Raw genomic sequence first — 16,929 nt, forward strand, 5'->3', positions numbered from 1 at the left:
CTCCTCTCCCTCTGTGCTACTCAGCTCCGGGGTGGATCTGTGCCTTTCACCAGCTCTCCCAGCTCAGCACACAGACCTGTGTTTGCTCAGCTGCTGCACTGCTGTGCCACTACTGCTTGGGGAAGTAAAGGAAGAGTCGGTCACAAGAAAGCCCAGACTGCCAGGAGCATTTTATAGTTATCAGTCTGATGAACTCCAGCTCTCCCTTGGAAATTAAGAGATTTCATGCCTTCTCTGTAAAACTGATAGGAATTTGGAAAGTTCCCGGAGAGCTCAGCGATCTGGGAGATGCGGTGGGCTCAGGAGCTGACTCTAAAAACACATCAGCTGATCTCCAGCACAAACCTATATGGAAAGGAAGAAAAAGCTGAAAGCTCAGAGAGCTGTTCTCTGGCATGACCTTCTGTCAGCTGCAGTCAGAAAATTTAACTGTTCACTAATACACATTTTATACCCCATAGTTTAGCTAGCACAGATGACTTTGAGACAGGTCAGTTGCTTATGTTCCTGGCACTGGCTTGGTCTTCCATGTCAGTCTGCCCTGGGAGGCTTTAAAAGTCAGTGTGCTCTCCCTGCTCTCTATCAAGCCTGAATTTCCAGTCAGGAAAAGAAACACTTTTCTGTGGGCAAAGTCCAAAAACTTACAGCGTTCTTTACAGTTCAGTGACCGTCTACAGACATGCAGCTCATCACTGGCAGTGCCTTGGGCATGTTTCCACTTCCCAACTTAGTGAGGCTCTTTACAGTGTTATCAGCAGAAGAAATGAAGGACCAGGGTGGAACTGCCATTAGAGTCAATGGCAAAACTCCCATGGACTTCGGTGGACCAGTGTTTTACTTAGCACTTCACAAGGAGCTCAAAGCACATTAGAACTTGGGCAGCTTCGTGGGCTCTGGCAGTACCCGAGGTACCTTTCCTGTGCTGATAAAATGCAGTTCAGTCTTCATCAGCTCTGTCACTATTTTCTGTCTTCAGGCCTTTGATTTCTGTATGGCTCTTGGAGGTTATTTTGCTTCCTTCCAGCTCTGGATCTGAAGGATGTCTGTGGGCTTTCCCATGGCCACAAAAGAGGATCAGGATTTGAATTAATAGATTGGGTCAGAGTTGAAAGCTGTAGGCTGGCACTCATTCTGAGCTGGCAGGTCACTGAGAATTAACAAATTATACAGTTGTTAGAAGAAATGGAAGGATCCTTCTGTTCCCTCCACACAGCAGCTTTCTTAGCCCTCCACCCAGTTAAGTTGTGAAATTCTGGGCAGATTGTATGTACATACGCCCACCGTGCCTGCTATATAAAGATACACACATATGCATACATAAACACCCTGCACAAGCATGTACCTCACATGGTACACAGGTTTGGTAATATTTCCAGCAATTAATCTCCCTGTTTCTGAGTTTGTACAGATTTCTGTCTAATCTCCAAGAAGATTATTTCTTTCTCTATCCTGAGTGCCAGTGATATGCAAAGGCGAAATTGCATTGCACACTGCCCTTTGGGAACAGACTCCTGCCTAAAAGCCTTCCAGATCTTGGCTATCACAGGAGACTATATTTGGAAGGATGGGAAAGCAATATGAGAGGCACATGGAGCAAAAGCTACGAGCATCAGCAGTTTACTACAAGTAAACAGTTTCACTTCTGTAGCTGTTGTATTCATCGCTCTTGTAAACAGGACCTGACTACAGTAAGATAACAAAGCAGGAGACCTAAAGCTGTCCTCTTCCATCCCAGCTTTGTTGCAAACTGCCAACAGGCTCGGGCCAGGCATTGTGTTTCATCCCACTGCGATCCACCATTGCAACGTTCACGTTATCCCTGCAGAGTCTTTTGCTTTGCTGGAAGAGAAAAGTCACCAGTCTCACTTCTTGCACTTGCAGGGATGTACAAAAGAAGGCCTTGGTCATCTGAGATCAGGAGTGTTACAAATCACTCCAAGCCCGTTCTCTGCATTTTGGAGACAGCTCTGGCTGTGGTTTCTCCTGTCCTGTTCAGAAGAGAGTTGTGTGAGCTGGAAACTGATGGTGCAAACTTGTCTGATAGCATCTGCTTTCCCTGAATAATTGTGGATGTTTCCACTTCTCCACTCATCTCTCCCATCACCTTGCAGTCATAAATTGCAGTGCTAGAGCAAATGGAGTCATGCTTAGGGAATGATCTCCCCTCTGAAGGTGAATCCTGATACCTGATGTATGAGAAGACCAGGCACATGCTAAAAATTCCTTGCTAATTTAGGTTGCTAGTTCATCAAAAACATCCTCCCAAACATGCACAGGATGTATTAAGTTATGGTGTAGTAAGCGATCAGCTTGTCATACTGACATTTCTGCTCCTTGCTGGGGCTTCATTATCTTTCTCAAGAAATCAGATCTGTTAGTATCACCCAGCCATAAATTTGTGTAACTGGAAACCTCTCCCCAGGCAGACAAACATATGAGGACAACTGAGCATTGCTGTTCTCTGAAGGCTGATATATAAATACATACAGGACAGACTAACATCATCTCTTCCCTGTCTCAGGTCCAACGAAGTCTTAGCTTCCAGATCTCTCTTTTTTTTCCCCCTGTTTAAGCCTTGACCCAGTCACGTTTAGGTGCATAGTGAGTTATGAACAGGATTATCTTTTGGGGCTATCAGATGAGAAGATTTAATTGTGTGTAAGTCACTATATGGTGTTACCTTGCTGTGGTTCTTCTTGGAAGAGCTCATAGATGTCCTTGCAGCAGCAGGGGAGGTTCCTGCTGTGTCAGAACACAGTCCCTGCACATGCTGTTGCTTTGGTGTCTTACAGACCAGAAACATGAAGAACTTAGAAGGGAAATTTCCTGTATGTCGAATTGCCCAAGCAGGTAGATGCTGCTGATGGTAAAACCTTTCATGTTCCTTAAGTTGTCTCAAGTCTTGAGGGCTCTGAGAAGCACAGTAGCTCTGAGGGTACAGCTGGATTCTCATGTGGCTGGAAGCCACTAGTTAGGGCAAGGAAGGAGCAGGCTGATCTCCTGCAGCCGTTATCACGGGCCAAAAATTTCTTGCAGTTGATGAAACTAGTAGCAGAGATTCTCATGGTGCAATAATTTGCCATAGTCACTAATGTTATCTTTAAAATGCAATGCAGGGGGTAATCATTTACCAGGCACCAGGTGCTCTTGCACTTTCTTAGGAGGCTAATTTTGGGGGCTAGTTTCAAAACGTTGAGGTGAATTTTGACGTTTGCTATAACTATGGTTAAGGGAAATCTGTATAAACAGTCTCCTATGTTTTACAGAGATCATGGCAGACTGCATTCTGTTTTATCTGGTATTGCATTGAGGCATTATCACAGATGATTGTCTCTTATTTGCAATCTTGGCTCATTAAAGTGATAATTTGATAAGGCAGGTTATTGTCTTTACCTTGAGGGATTTCTCCTGGGCTGATATATTGGCACTGTGGGCAGACCAGGGGATACGCTGCTGTTCTCAGTGAGTGCTGTGGCATGTCCTGTCCTGTGCTGTGACGGATGGGTCCCTGCCTCACACAGCCTGCCAGCCCCACACCGTGTGTGTGCTTGGCAGGGGCCTGCAGGACATGTCCTGGGGAAAGGCTGGGGCAGGGGCAAAGGTTGGGGAGGGCTTCTGAGAAGCCCCTTGGTGACAGCATCTCGTGCCTCCTCGTGGGCACTGGTGGGAGCTCCTAATAGGGAGAGCAACTGGGTGAGGCTGCAGAGGTCCATGCGGACATCCTGGATGAGTTTCCTGTAGGGAGAAATCAGAACTATACAGGCAGAGTTGAGAGGAGTTATTTCAACCTAGCAGCGAGACGGGGGCTTGGCTGGCTCCAACCAAGTGCCCTTGAAGGGACCCAGGAGATGGAAGTGCCCCTTCCTGGCAGCACGGGTCTGGTGTGTCCCACCAGACACAAGGCAAGTGTTGGGGACGTCCCAGAGCAATGGCAGAGCTGGGCCCTGTGCAGGAGGCAGTGCTGCTGAGCAGGGCTGTCCTGGGAGTGCTGTGGGGCATGTACCTGTGTGGGAGCTCCTGTCCCATCTCGTTCTCTGCCTGCTTGAGAAACCTGCCTATAATCCTGCCCAGTGCTCTGAACAGTGTTTTCCACACGAGTCTGGCTTGGAGATTAATTAGCAGCATACAGCGTGTGTTATATATTACTGGTAAAAGTATTTTTGGAGTCAGAATGCTGATAAGGAGCTATTTGTGGGAGGGCAGCAGAAGCAGTCCCTGTGAGCTCAGGGCCATCACAGGGTGTACAGCACGGCTGCTGCAGGAGGGCAGGAACACAGCAGCACAGCCCCTTCCCGAGCACCACCCACTCCTCCCTGGTGATAATAAGACAAGATAAATAATTAATAATCATCTGAGTCTCAGTGTGACTGCTAAATAATTTTCAGTTCAACGTTATGCAAATTTTAAGTACTTTTTTTTTTTTTTTTTTTACTGGTCATGCATAATAAAAGAACCCCAGTGATTAATTTTTCACCCTCAGAGTTTAAAGCAGAGCATTCAGGATGTTTGGGCTGATATGTCATCCTATAATCACAGCCCACGCTGCTGCAAAATCACTGCCTGGCTCTCAGATCACATGGTGCTGTTTTGGGGGAGGGAGCCTTACTCACAGGTACCCACCCAAGCTGTCCTCATCAGGAAGGCTCTTTGGTCCTTGGAATGTCAAACTGGTATATGCTGGTTATTAACATATGCAATGAAATGTGTGCTTTTCTGTGTTTAAAATTAAGGAATAGAGTTGCTCCATCCTCAGTCCCGTGGAAGTCGACATTGGAGTAACACCAATATGGTTCTTGGAATAAATGGCATTGGTTTGTGTCAGCCTAATCCACCTTAAAAGAAAGAAACTAAGCTGTCCAAAGGAATAATGTAAATAGTATCAAGTCACATTTTATTCCAGAGTCAATATGTCCAGGTGTGGCATTTTACAGGAGTAGCTGTTGTGCGTGAGTGCACAATCTGTCTGTTGCAGTCACAGCTCAGGCTCGGGCACGCCTGAGCTTCCCAGGCTCAGCACGAGTGTGGTGAGGGCACCACGGGGCAGTGGTGATTATGAACATTATAATTGCAGCTTCTGCAGACACTTCGGAGCTCCTCCAGGACCGTGTGAGTCCAGCAGCAGGGAGCTGCTTTCTAGCTGGTGTGCTGTTTTCGTAGTGTGGAGCAGAATTAGTGGTGTGCTGATATCCTGGGGAAAAAAAATGGTTGGGAAAACGTGTCCTGTAGGGTTGTTCCCGGGATGCAAAGCTTTCCCTTTGGTTTCACTCAGTGTCTTTTATGTTTCTGGGCTGTGCTCACCTCCAGCTTTGCCCACAGGTTAGTGCAAGTCTGCAGGATGTGTCGGTACGCAGGATGGACCCTGACTCATGGGGAAAGCATGTTTGGGAAACGTTGCCATACTCCTACCAATGCTTGTGTTGCTCTTCTGTGAGAATTTTTTTTTTTTTCCATTTTAAATAAATCAAGAGTTTAGCAATAAAAGCTGACGCTGAAAGGAAGTGGTGCAGGTGAGCCCGTAGAATTTCACACTGTATTTATGAACAGAAACCCTTTTCAGGAGAAGAGTCAGCTGAGTTTGGAATAAAAAGGAGGTGGAAAGCAGTCTTGCTGATGCCCAGAAGGTCAGAATAGCAGGGCCGTCTTGCTGAGCCTTCACAGTTGCTCTTGCTATTCCAGAGTTTCAAAACCAGAAGATGCTGCTGCTCTGGAATACACGTTCCCAAACCCTGCCATTTTAATCCAGAACAAATGGAGTCTTTGTTCCAATTCTGTTGTAATCAGGGGAGGAATTCAGTGATAGCTCTTCTGCTTTAAATTCATGCCCTGTGCTAACCCCAGTTAACTGACAACGATAGATAGGCAATTTGTTTGGTTTTTTTTCTTTCATTTTCATTGCTGTAAATCCAGAATAACACTGCTGAAATAATCCAGTAGTTTTCACTAATAGCTAAAACTAGTTTCATTTCAAAGGAATGACTCTGGATTTTACCACGTGAACCTGGCCCATGGAGTGTGAGAAAAGGAGGTTTGAGTTAAGCAGACTGAACCAGACTGCAGCATTGCTGGCAGCACTGCAGCACAGAGCTCTCGCTGCGGTGTCACGCAGAACTGAGCATCACGGGCATGACTGGCATCCAGTTTGGCAGCTGGAGCAGGATCTAGGTGGGTTCTTGCATTAAGGAATTGCTTCTGGAGGCTGGGAAGCTTGGGGCTGCTCACCGTACACCATGAGGATGCCACCCAGCTCCTCAGGGGTTTTTTGTGGCTGGGCTCCATCCCAGGGGCATTGAGGACTGGGTGCTGTGAGTGGCACAGGCTGCTCATGTCTTCTTCTGACACTAAAGGAAATGCAGGCATGTAAGCATACCCCTACGCTCAGGCATCTTGCTTAAACATGAGCATTGCAAATGGCTTTAGGCATACCCTAATTTTTTCTCAAAACTGAGGAACAGTTTAATCCTCCCCAGAAATGCATCAAAGGCTTGTGGTTTGTGCTGGAGAAATGGCCAACTGCTAGATGGACCTCTTCTGTAAGAACGTGGTTTGCTTTTCTGTGCTGACTGACTGCCACGCTGTGTGAGTTTGGATGTCAGTGTGTAAGGGAGTGTGAGCACAACAAAACCTGGTGGCCTGGGCTTTTACATCCCATCCCTGTAGCTCAGCGGTGGAGATGGTTGAACCACAGCAAGAATAAATTTGGTACTCTCCCATTAGGAAGAGGTCTCTGCTGCAGCTCCATTGCATCCCCGAGGGCAGTGTGGCTCGAGCTGCATGCAGTGCTGCACAGCCACCTCCCGTGCAGGCCACTGCTCAGCCCCCAGCAGCTCTGCCTTTCCCTGGCGTTTGGCTCCTCCCCAAGGAGAGTTCTTCTTTTCAACACTCCTGATTTTTAAATCTGAGATACAGATCCTGCCTTTGATACTTGGTGATTTATTGCTCTCTGAAGCACCACGTTGATTCCTGCAGCCTCTCTCCCACGCAGGTAACGCACAGCAGCCCCGAGGAGGGACAGAGTTCCCTCCAGCAGCACACAGCATGGCGACAGCTTCTGAGATTTTAATTCCTATTGTCGACTTTCCGGTCCCTTTCTTCAGCTTTTTAAATTTCCCTTTATTGTTTTAGCCTGTCTGCAAATATATTTGTTTTTCTTCCAAAAAGCCTTCACTTGCTCAATTAGCAAGAGAGCTCTTTGTAGAGCACTGTAGCTCTGTCTTGGCATCGCTGAGCGCTCCTGGAGCGCTGGCTCCTCCCCAGAGAGGATTTACCCCTGCAATCCTCGAGCTGGGTATTGCTGTGTGCCTGCTGCAGTGCTGCTCTGCCGTGTCTTGCAGAAAAGGAGCTTTTGTGGCAGAGAGGTTTAAGTGCGTTGCCACAAATCAGGGCAATCCATCCTGTCTCGGGATAAGATCTTAACTGCAGTTTTGATCCCTGCCCTGTTGGGTCAATAGCGTGCTTTCCCCACACATGGGCTCTTTCACCATCCAGATTTTTTTATTGGCTTTTGTCTCACTTAATGGCGTTGCTGCTTTGTTTAGAGCAGAGGTTATGAGGATGCAAGTCGGACCTCTCGCACGGTGGGAAGCGGGCTGGCTGCTGCCTGTTGTAACCCCAGCAAACCCTGGGCAGTCTGTGTGCCAGCCCAGCAGCACTGAGCCCAGCCTGGGCAGGCAGCAGCCAGCAGGAGCTGGGCACAGCCTGCAGAGCTGCAGGGCATCCCTGCCCGCCCCGAGGATGAGCTCTGCCTCCTTCCCCTGAACATCCTGGGAGCAAACCTTGCCCAGAGGCTGCAGAGGCCTTAGATCCCCGTTCAGCCTTTGACAAAAATTTCTCTGGTGTTGGAAGCTGGTTATGCCCATCTCTTTCCTAGGACCCATCTCCCACAAGATCCTGTGGGCTCCTTTGAAGCTTCTGCCCCATGTGGGTGGGAAAGCTCGTGGGCTTGTTCCTAGCACAGGGCTGACATTTGCCCTTGCTGGAGCCGGAGCTGTAGGAGCTGGTTATTTGCTTTGTGTGATTGATCACATCTCTATGGCACATAGCACTGCGCTGCAAAATGGCCCTTTCATGTGTCACACTGACTCACAGTGCGACCTGATGTAAGTGTAAGGGTGTATTTAACAACTGAAATTTACAGAGAACTGTGTCACTTTTCTTTTCTCGGACCAAAAGTCCCTTGGCAGCTGATGGGACGGGGCACAGTGCCCTGCAGGGCACACAGGGACCCTCGTGGTGATGGCTGTGGGAGCTGTGCCATTAGCTGCTGGAGCACTTCTCACTTGCCCCCGTGCCTCACCCTTCAAAATCTGGGTGACTCATTGCTAGGAATTGGGCATCTAAAATGCGTTGGACCCTGCATCTCCCTTTCCCTACCTGTCCTTTTCTGTTTTGTTTGTATACGAGGTGTTCCTTGTACTTCATTCAGCACCCAGCAGCAAGTGAGCTCTTTGCATGCCCACCAGAGTCATTAGGCACTTGCTAAGCATTAACACTGGGACTGAGGAATGGAGAAACCCAACTGCTGGCTGGCATGGTGCCTGCTCTGTCAGAAATGGAGGTACCAGAGGGTGGGCTTTATCCCATCAACACCTCCCTATCGCTGCTGAAGCGATGCTACCCTGACACGTCAACACTGAAACATATCACTGCTGCACGTAGCCCATTTACTGGCAACAAATGCCACAGTGAAAGATGCCCTTTAATTAATGCACTTCATAACAAATCATCTGAAAATGGATCTGTACTTGGAGCCACACACCCCTGTGTGTGCTGTGGGGCTGCCTGTGTGAGCAGGGCTCCTTTTGTGCATCGTTTGCAGGGTTGGATCCTGAGTATTTGTCTCAGGATGTAACCAGTGCCTTGCACACCAAAGCTGTTTCTGAGCAGACCTGAGCTGTGGAGCAATGCTGGCTGGGCTCGGATGTGAGCTGACACACTCTTGAATGATTCCCATGATCCCAGAATGGAAGTGTGCAAGAACTGCAGGCTGACAGCGATGAGCAGGTGAGGTGTACCTGAGCTCCTTTCCCATCGTGAAAGAGAAAAGGGAAAAATAATATTGTGTTCAAATCTTGGTGTTAAAATGAATTCCCAAGTGTCTCAGGAAACTGAAAGCAGCCTTGCCCGGAATGCCTTGCTCTGCCCAGGATCTCTTAGCACCAGTGAAATCTGGCTGTGTGCACCTCGGGCAGAGCCAAGGCACAGCACTTGGCACCCACATTTGTCAGTGCTGTTACCCTGAGTCCTGCCTGGGGCTGGGCTGAAGAAAACAGATGATCCATCATCTACTGCTTGTTTGTCCAGCTCTACTGACTGCGGTGAAGTGCTTTTGTTTTGCCAGGGAAGCCCGAGTGTTTCATGCACAGGCCAGTCCCACGGGCTCAGAGGATGTAGGCACTGATGGCAATGTGTTGCATCCCTCCCCAGCTGCAGCCCCCAAAGGAGCGCTCCCTGTGCACCGCAGAGGGTACGTGGCCCCTTTCTATCCTTTGACAAACATCACAACTGAGACTCTGCTGTACAGACATGGTAACTCCATATGACTCCTGTGTACAAAACAGCACAAAATCCCCCCGTGCAGCTCCGGCCCCGTGGTGAGTCCCAGCCGTGCAGGTTGCCTCACTCAGCACTCACTGCTCTCAGGCTGTTGCTTTAAGCAAGTACAGGTGAGAACTAAACCAGCACACGGATCCACAGGCTGTGACTTGCACTGGGGACTGGGGGTACCACAAGAGCAGGGAAAACAGCTAATTTCAGTGTAGGAGTTATGCAGAAAACTGGGGAAAAGCGGTGTTCATCTGAGATGATCAGAACCATCTTTTTTTTCAGTGTTTTCTGAAGGAAAAAAAAGCCTCAAACCCTGTGAAAGGAAATAATGTTTTTGTTTGAAGCAGAATTTCATGTTATTTTGAAATGCTCTTTTAGTTTTCATCTTTTTTTCATTTGAAAAGTCAAAACAGAGTTTCGTTTTGACACAGAACGTGGAGATGTTTTGTTTTGCAAATGTCAGAGCAAAATCATTTTCATTTTCCCTTTTAATTCCAGAGCCAATGTTGTAAATCCCATCCTGGTGGTCTGTTGTCACACCTTGCCCCTGGGATGAGGGTCTGTGAGAGGATGCTGGAGCCCTGCTCCTGACGCAGTGCTAACTCATTGGGCTGGGAGGCTGCTGCAGGACTCCAGTGTTCAAAGACACTTGCAAGGTAAGGGCAGGATGCAGAGGGCCCTGAAAGCTGTGGGAGGTGTGTGCTGACCTCAGGCACTCCTCAGCCTGGTCAGAGTGAACATGTGTGTGAACAAGTGAGGCACTGACTGTCTGCTTGTGTGTTTTGCCAATAGTGAGTTATGAACATATTTCAAAATGATGTTCAGAAGTGCTGGGAGGAACTTGTCTCTTGGCTTGAGGGAGCAGTTCGGTTTGGTAGCAGAAAGCCCGTCAAAAATAGCGAGCCAGAAAGATGGAGTTTTTGAAGGGAAGTATAGAGAAGCAGCTGTACACGTTGGAGTCGGCCATAGCACTGCTTATTTCTGTGCATCTCAGTGATGAGGGTTAATGGGGATGAGGATGTGTCAGCCCTGTGCCAGGTGCTGGATTTCAGCCTACAGCAGCACCAGGTTTTGCAGTTTTACCACTAATTTTGTTACAGTTGTTTTTCAAAGCTCCGGTTCCTCGAATCCTGTAATTACGTGCAAGTTTCAGGGTTCTTTGAAATTGAAGGTAAATTGTCAGCTCTTTGATTGTATAGAATAGCCTGAAAACAACCAAGGAGTTTTGAAAGGAAAAGAGGCAAGCTGAGGAAACCTGAAATTACTTGTCTTTGAATTCTCAAGATTTGTAAGGCAAACTCGTGATTTTGCGGCCCAGGACAGGCCTGCTAAATGTTCAGTGTTGGCAATGCTGTGTTTATTTTCCATGCTTGGATTTCTGCGTGGCTTTATACACTTCATGAGAAGTACAGTATTTTATTTTATTTTTAAAAGGAAGCAGATAGCTTTGCTGGATGGTCTCCAAACCAGACTGTAACATACAATAAAAATTCTATAGTGTGCTGTAACAGACTACAAAAGGATAAGATGTTACTTTACCAGCACAAAAACCAGGCACGGTACAGAGGAAGAGAATTATATGGCATATTGCTTGTATTTATGGCCAAAAGAGAAGGAAAAAAAATATATACTGCTGTGAATACTGCGTAGAGAAATTACAGAACACAATTTAATTAGATCTTTATAAACGAAAGCCACATATGCGGGTTTATGATATATTTATTTCTCAGCCTTTGGAAAGATGGCTGCCTCCACTTTGAAAACCAATCATTTGCAGACATCAGGTCTGTAATTCAGGAACTGGCACAACCAGAGGTCTGCGGATTTGAGTGTGGCAAATGCCAGTCCCAACGTCTCTCTGTTTCAGAGACAAATGTTGGAATTCCCAGTGGAGGAGGTGAGGAAGTGCGCTGCAAAATGCATCTATCACAACTTCTTTTTCCCAAGGTGTGTAATGACAAAGATTAAGTTGCTTGATGTGTTCATTAAGAAACAACACTAGTGCAACGTGCAGTTGCAACCGAAGAAAAAAACGTATGAATTTTATAGGGTACATCTAAACGTTCCCCTCCCTAAAGGGAATGCTTCATGTTATATTTTCAAAAGGTATGTATGTGATTAGCACCTGGATCATGAGGGAGGACTAAAAGCAACTGGAACACGGGCCTTTCTCATGTGGGACTCATGGCTGGATAGGGACCTAGCTAAGCATGCATATTAAAGCCTGAATGGCGATGCCTTTACTCACACTAATGAAGTGTCAGTCTTCCTGAATCACACTGGTACACCACAGACTTCCACTTCTTTGCTCCAGTGCTGAGAGCAAGTTACAGACCTGGTTTTCTCTGCTCCGTTAAGCAGCTTTGGAGGTTGGTGCCTAAATGACTCTTGAGAGCAGGAATTCAGGGATGATTTCTTGATGTGGTTATAGTGATTATAGTTTTCTGCTGCTGGAAGAGGGAGATCGTGTTCTTCCATCTGCCTCCCAGCTTTCAGCTGTGTGGGTTCTGATGTAAAGCCTTCAGCTTCTGCATGGACACCTTGAGTGCTGAATGCAGTATAGCACATGCTTTCCTGATACCACTTCTTCCTTTTCGCACAGTCCCAGAGCTGCCACAGAGTTCTGCAGGAAATAAGGATACAGGCACTCCCCACCAGCTAACCAGGAATGTTACCTGGAAGGTCTTGATCAAAGTCCTGCAGGAAGGTGGTGGGAGAGGGTGAGGCTGGGCACCAGGCTTTCCTTTTACATCTCTAAACGGAAACAACTTCAAAAGGACACGTCTGTTCCATTTATAGAAACAGGGGCTCATCTAGAGAGAAAACAAGAGCTACTAGAGTTTTTAGCCACAGCTAAATGAAGATAAAATTGGATTTCAAACATTAAAGTAGGACCCATAAAGAACTAAGTGCAGCAGGATTCTGGCTGGAGGGTGCAGTCTGCTGCTGACTGAAGACAGCAACAACTGATTCTGACTTCAGAGAAAGAAATTCATGGTTGTAACTAGATTAGCATCTGCCATGGGGGGATGTAAAAGGCCACGATGGGTCAGTAGTTTAGTTTTGCATCTAATCCTACAGACAGGTTTATTTCACCTCTTGTGAGGATTGATTTGTGTCTCTTACTACAGAGCCTTCGCATCACGTGGCCCTGCTTTCCTGAGCAGGGAGAGGTTGGATGAGGCAGCTCTCGTGGAGCTGGACTGGCACTATATGATGGCTCCATCTCCGAGATATTGAAAACAGACATCAAGGTGCTTTTAACTAACACGTTCTGTCAATGCTAGAGAGTTGCCATGTGGGGAGCAAACACTGAGTGAAGCAAGGAAGTATTTACAATTTGCTGCCACGAAGGGAGACAAGATAAATCAATAGGAACTAAATTAGCACAGCCAGTGGTCCTCACACCTACTTTGGAAACTCTATTAAAATCCATGGCCTAGAATTTGCAGGAGGGATTATGTGCATTTTAGAGTGAGCTAATGTAAGTGACACCCACTTCTCAAACTGCCTGAAAACACTTACTGCCAGAATGAGCTGCCAAGGACTGGAGTTCTAGTCAGTATTTGCTGGCTGACTGGCCTCAGATAAACACAATGGGAGGGGAACAGTGGAGGAGTGAATCGAAAGATAACACTGAGTAGAGCTCAGTTGCATAACATGACAAGGAGTCAATTATAACTAAAGCAGAACATATGTCTCTGTACGTGGGCATCGTTGGAAGCATGATGGCCCAATGGGAGTCCAGAGAGAGATATCTGAGAGCAGCACATACAACAAGATCTGACAAGTGCCTCGTACGACTGAGTTGGTTGTGTTATTGTGCTGCTCTTGGCTGACCCTTTTCATTCAGCTGAAGCAGTCTCTTTCCTAAGCTTTTGCTGAACTTTGCAGATTTATGACAGCATCCCACGGATATGCTGTGGCATAAGACAACTTGCTAAATCCAGGCTGAGGTGGTTAGACTTGCAGAAGTCTGTTTATTGGTGTAGTGAGCGTGGTGTTTTCAGGAAGCACCCAGTGTGTGCGTGTGGTCAATCTCAGACACTGGGCTTCTTGTAGCACAGAGCGGGCTCACGTCTCCCAGGGTCACACAGATTGTAGGATTGATCCCTGCGTATGTGATAAATCAAGTATTCCCCAGGTCCAACAGTTGCTACTTGCAGGCTGGCTGCCGGCCATTCGGGAATCCTGGGTGGGTGTATAGGGCCCTCTACTTCTGCCAGGATGAACTGGTAGGAGAAAAAAAGCATCCAGGAAAGCCTGAACACATGGCAGCTCTGTGCAGAAGGAATAGCACGTTCACTCCTGATTCCCTGACTCTTTCAGAGCACCTTCAGCAGAATGTCTTGCTTTTCTGGTAGTGACAGCAATGAAGTGCTGGTAAAGCCCCTGGGAGTGGGAAGGAGAGTGTCTGTCACTGAAGTGCCGTGGGCTTGCAGGGGAAGCAGGGCTGGACTGGGACTGGCTGCACAGCAGTGGAGTTTTCAGCTCTGCTCTTTCCCAGAGCTCCCACAGAACTGTGTGCACGCAGGCAATGTGCTCTGGGGAGGACACAGACCTCAGTCACTTGCCCAGTGTTGCCAGAGGAGCTGCAGGGATGAACTGGTCTGGTCCTGCACCAGTTTGGCAGCGTTCTGTGGGAGAACATGGGCTTCACACGGGAGCAGAAGGGCACCACTCACTAGTTAAAGAGCAGGGGTTTCTGCCAGTCCTGGTGGTATGTTTCGTGTCCATTTCTGAAGTGTATCGAGCCCTTCACATGGGAGATGCTGTGGAAACACAAGGCATTCATAGCATGGAATATACCATAAAAACCAAACAATGTAAAACATGTGTAGTCAAAGTGGGAAGAGGATTCTGTGCATGCTCTCCGCAATTGCTTGGGTCTTAAGTATGCATTAAATTGCAGCAACTAAAGGCTATAGTGTACAGACCGTAAACTTGAATTCCATTGCAAATCTGTCAGGGCAGAGATGTGATCAGCACTAATAAATATAAGAAGTGATTTTAGGAGACTCTGTTTTGATGAGAAGAATTTCAGAATTGCTTTTCAAAGGTCGGCAGCACAGCATTTTCAGGATACAAGGCGCCAGGATTGCTCTTCTCTTTTGTAAACCCCCTGATGTTTCTTGTGCATGGAGGGAGGGGGGGGACTTTGTTTCACAATGGGATATTTGGGCACTGTGGTAATGGGAACTAGGCAAAACTCATAAGGACTTCCATGCTGAATCACATGCTTATCTTCGGCATAATAGAAAGGAGGATACCAGATCTTCCTTTTACCTTCAAGAATTTCACAGAAAAAAAAACCTTCTAAAATGAGCACAGGGGGAGAAAGGTCCATTCCTCTCTGCCTTTCCTACAAGAACTGGGAGTGGTCTGTGTGTTATGTGGTCAGGGTGGCTCTGCTGCCTTCTGGGATGAGTGCACGCTGGAAATCAGCTGTTGCTGGCAGAGCCATATGGGTGCACCACCACCACAATGTACCGTGTGCCACCCAGGACATTGTTTGTGCAGAGCAAGGACTAGAAAGTAAAAGATGGGCTTGCAAGTTCACTCTGGAGAAATGGTGGGAAAGCTTGTCATGGTCCAGTGCATATCCTTGGGGTGTTTGTCCTAATTGAACTGTTCTGATGTGCAAAGTCCTTCTTGACCATTCTGGGGAACCTTGGGGTCAAATGGGAAGCAAAGATGAGTGCTGCTCAGGTGAAGTCTCTAGGGTTATGCTTAAAAATGACTTCTAGATTTAACATGGAACAGATTTTCTCTTCTCTGCAGTGTGCTGGGGCTAGGATACCGACTTGAGAGAGTGGAAAGGACCATGCAGGGCTTTTTTTACACACTGGCTTCTCAAACGGATCCAGACTGAGAAGCATCACAACACAAAGGAGGTGTGAAGGGCTTGGGGCAGATTGGTGGACTGGGTTGTGGTGCAGCTCCAGCACCCTGAGCCCTCTCCTTGGCACTTAGTGAGGTCACTTCTGCAGCTCGCCCGCATCCCTGCTTGTTATTAATGGCACGCCTGGTGCCAAATAGGATCTTTTCCATTCTTAATCTGTGATTAACAAGGTTGTTAAAGTCGTTCTCAGCTCTGCTGAAACCAAACAGAATTTTATATGACATATTGGGCAAAAGCTGTGTTTGAAGTAGTCTTTAATCTTAGCTCCAGTATTAACTCATATGTAAACAGTCACATTTTATCAGCTCAGCTACAGAGTAATTTATTTGTTGGTCTAATTTTAGCAACTTGTAGGTAATTCAATACTATTTGAAATGGGTTATATGGGAGTGAACAGATCTAACTTTCCACTGGCAGGGCAGGTAGAGGAGTCCCCTGATCCGGCCCATGCCCTTATCTGTTTTCTGGATGGTTTCACTGATTTTAGAAAAGCCATTCTGAATGTGTGAAAAAGCAGAATGCCTCGATGTGAGGCATTGCAGGGCCAAGGTCTGCTGCTGTGTTTTTTGGTTTGGCATTGTAGTACATTGTTTTTAAGTGCAGCATCTGTTTTTACCGTGCTGTGCAGTCAGAGTTTTAGGACAGAGCTGTGACTACTGAACACTGTGCTGAAAGTTACCATATCACAATGGAAGAGATAAGCAATATTTTCCTTTTAATTGGAAGAGGATGTAATTGTGCTGTCCCCACCTCTGTGGCAAATGTTGGAGTTTCAGTGCCATCACTGTCTGTTGGCTCTTTCATGCAGTTAGACCACATAGTCTTTTACCAGCCTCATTTATTTCATGGGCACTCCAAGGTGGGGGCAGTCCCTGTGAATATAAATATTGGATTAGATTAGCCTTTGCTGTAGGACTTGACTTTTCCTATTGGAAAAATTGTTCTACCCTGGAACTTGAAATTGCCATGTGAAATCTGAAGAAGTGCAGATTATGGAACTATTTCCCTTTGCACAAAGGCATTTCAAGATGATTTCTGAATGAACACGAATGTAGTTTTATTGCTGCTTGCCACTAACAGCGAAAGTAGGTTACAAGAGAAAAGGAGCTGAAAGGCAGTGATCTTCCATAACGCTGAACTCTATCCAGGAGGAATATTTTACAAATCGAGTCTTTCCTCTCCTCACACACCTGGGATTTCCAGGTGACTTTGGTGGGAGCAGCAGATTCTTGACAGCCTCCTGTGAAGGAGTATGGCTCTGGTTCCTATTCCTGCTTCTAGTGTGACTTTTTAGAGTTTATTTCCAAGCAGCCTGACTGTGCGTGCCTTAACTCCCAGTTAACAGGCAAGCCTTATTGTGCTGTGGGGGAACTGCACCCACAAGTGCCGATCTTTTGTTTTTCTATTGGGAAATTCAGCATGAATTAATGCCAAAGCAAGCTTAAAAATTTCTCCTGACTTTTTTGCCCAGCATCTTGCACGCT

The 16,929-nt window shown here is 46.9% G+C and overlaps 2 long non-coding RNA genes across 2 annotated transcripts in view; one reads left to right on the forward strand and one right to left on the reverse strand.

The window, feature by feature from the left end:
* The window catches only part of LOC136048087 (uncharacterized), a 49,195-nt gene that overhangs the window by 13,329 nt on the left and 18,937 nt on the right, over positions 1 to 16,929 (forward strand). The window contains exons 2-3 of the long non-coding RNA XR_010622144.1: positions 9,338 to 9,463; positions 10,042 to 10,199. This is a non-coding gene — a long non-coding RNA (uncharacterized LOC136048087). The remainder of the gene's footprint in view (positions 1 to 9,337; positions 9,464 to 10,041; positions 10,200 to 16,929) is intronic.
* On the reverse strand, positions 13,558 to 16,306 carry LOC136048017 (uncharacterized). Its single transcript, XR_010622141.1, has 3 exons — positions 16,125 to 16,306; positions 14,229 to 14,315; positions 13,558 to 13,775 (listed from the first exon to the last, which is right to left on the reverse strand). It is a non-coding gene; the product is annotated as an uncharacterized LOC136048017 (long non-coding RNA).

The sequence above is a fragment of the Cyrtonyx montezumae genome, unplaced genomic scaffold, assembly GCF_038088225.1.
Source record: "Cyrtonyx montezumae isolate F1298 unplaced genomic scaffold, pur_monq_1.0 scaffold_19, whole genome shotgun sequence".
Lineage (NCBI taxonomy): Eukaryota > Metazoa > Chordata > Aves > Galliformes > Odontophoridae > Cyrtonyx > Cyrtonyx montezumae.